The sequence below is a fragment of the Carlito syrichta genome, unplaced genomic scaffold (genome assembly GCF_000164805.1).
Source record: "Carlito syrichta isolate Samal-C Ts95f unplaced genomic scaffold, Tarsius_syrichta-2.0.1 Scaffold126816, whole genome shotgun sequence".
NCBI lineage: Eukaryota > Metazoa > Chordata > Mammalia > Primates > Tarsiidae > Carlito > Carlito syrichta.
In genome coordinates, this window is record NW_007070912.1 from 188,785 (window position 1) to 191,269 (window position 2,485).

Consider the following 2,485-nt stretch of genomic DNA (forward strand, 5'->3'; position numbering starts at 1 on the left):
TGCTCCCGGCCACCGCAGCCTCGACCTGCTGGGCTCCGGCGATCCATCCGCCTCAGCCTTCCAAGTAGCTGGAACTACAGGCGGCCGCTACCACGCCCAGCTAATTTTTTGATTTATTGTAGAGATGAGGTCTCACCAAGTTGCCCTGGCGGGTCTTGAACCAGTGGGCTCAGGCAATCTACTCACCTCAGCCTCCCAAAGCGCTGAGATTACAGACTGAGCCACCGAACCCAGCTTGTTGTTAACATCTTACATGAGTGTGTAAGATATCATTTGTAATTCCTTACAATTAATGGACAAACATCGATGCTTTATTATTAGCTAATGCCGACACTTTATTCATACTTCCCCAGCTTTTCTCTAATGTCCTCTTTCTGTCCCAGGATCCCATGTGACATTGAGTCCTCAGGTCTCCTCAGGCTCCTCTTGGCTGTGATACTTTCTCAGACTTGTTGATGACCTTGGCAGTGTTGAGGACTGGTTGTGTTGTTTTATTTTTATTTTTATTTTTTGAGTTGGAATCTCACTCTGTCGCCCAGACTGGAGTGCAGTGGCCGCTCCCGGCCACCGCAGCCTCGACCTGCTGGGCTCCGGCGATCCTTCCGCCTCAGCCTTCCGAGTAGCTGGAACCTCAGGCGCGCGCTACCACGCTCGGCTAATTTTTGATTTATTGTAGAGATGAGGTCTCGCCAAGTTGCCCAGGCGGGTCTCGAACCCATGGGCTCAGGCAATCCACTCACCTCAGCCTCCCAAGGCGCGGGATTATAGGCTGAGCCACCGAGCCTGGCTCCACACTACTTTATTTACTTTGTTGCTCAAATTGCTCCCTCTTTGGCCACAGGCGCTTTCTCTTGTCTCCTGCGTCCTTTTTCATCACACTTTGTTTGGGGAGCACTTCCTTATTTCTGGCCCTACAAGCTACTCCAGCCTCATCTTAAATGTTCCCTGCCACCGGCTCGGTGGCTCAGCCTGTAATCCCTCGCTTTTGGGAGGCTGAGGCGAGTAGATTGCCTAAACCCGTGGGTTCGAGACCCTCCTGGGCAACTTGGCAAGACCTCATCTCTACAATAAATCAAAAAACTAGCCGGGCTTGGTAGCACACGCCTATAGTTCCAGCTACTTGGAAGGCTGAGGCGGAAGTATCGCCAGAGCCCAGCAGGTCGAGGCTGTGGTGGCCGGGAGCGGCCACTGGAGCGGCACTCCACTCTGGGTGACAGAGTGAGACTTCAACTCAAAAAAAAAAAAAAAAAATTCCCTGCCTCAGTCCTTAGCATCAGCCATGTTTCCAAGGAGCCCTGATTCCTTTGGTGGAGATTAGCATTAGAGACCAACCTGGGAACTGGGTGTGCACATAGACACTATGGTGTCCTAGCTTCTGGGCCCCAAGTGGCAGAGGAAGGTTGGGTCATTATTTTTATTAAAAAATGCTTGTTAATGTACGTATGTATATTAATTCATGCATATTCATACATACATATCAATACTTCCACATGTGACTGGGCATGATGACTCATGCTTGTAATCCTAGAGACTTGGGAGGCTGAGGCAGGAGGATTGCTTGAGCCCAGGGATTTGAGACCAGTCTCAAAGTGCAACATGGCAAAACCTTGTCTCTAGAAAAATAAAAACGTAAAAAAAAAAAAAAAATTAGCCAGGTATGGTAGCACATGCCTGAAGTCCCAGCTACTTAGGAGGCTGAGGTGGAAGGATCACCTGAGCCCAGGAGGTCAAGACTGATTGATGAGAGCTGTGATTGCTGTGATCATGCCACTGCACTCCAGCCTGGGTAGCAGAGTTGAGACCCCAACTCAAAAATACATACATACATAACATTAAATATTTTTTAAAGGTCAGATGCAGTAGCTCATGCCTGCACTTTTTTTCATCCCAGCACTTTGGGAGGCTGAAGCAGGAAGATTGCTTGAGTCCAGGAATTCAAAACCAACCTAGGCAACATAGCAAGACTTTGTCTCTACAAAAAAAAAAAAAAAAAAATTTGCTGAGAGCCGGGCTTGGTGGCTCAGCCTGTAATCCTGCGCCTTTGGGAGGCTGAGGTGAGTGAATTGCCTGAGCTTGTGGGTTCGAGACCCGCCTGGGCAACTTGGCGAGACCTCATCTCTACAATTAAAAATCAAAAAAAATAACCGGGCATGGTAGCGCGCGCCTGTAGTTCCAGCTACTTAGAAGGTTGAGGTGGAAGGATCGCTAGAACCCAACAGGTAGAGGCTGCGATGGCCGGGAGCGGCCAATGCACTCCAGTCTGGGCAACAGAGTGAGACTCAAAAAAAAAAAAAAAATTTGCTGAGCATTGTGGCACATGCCTGCAGTCCCAGCTACTTGAAAGACTGAGGCAGAAAGATTGCTTGAGCGCAGGAGGTCAAGGCTGTGGTGACCCGTCATCTTGCTACTGCATTCCAGCCTGGGTGACAGAGTGAGATCTCCAACTCAAAAAATATATAAATATTTCTACATGTGACCTTCGTAT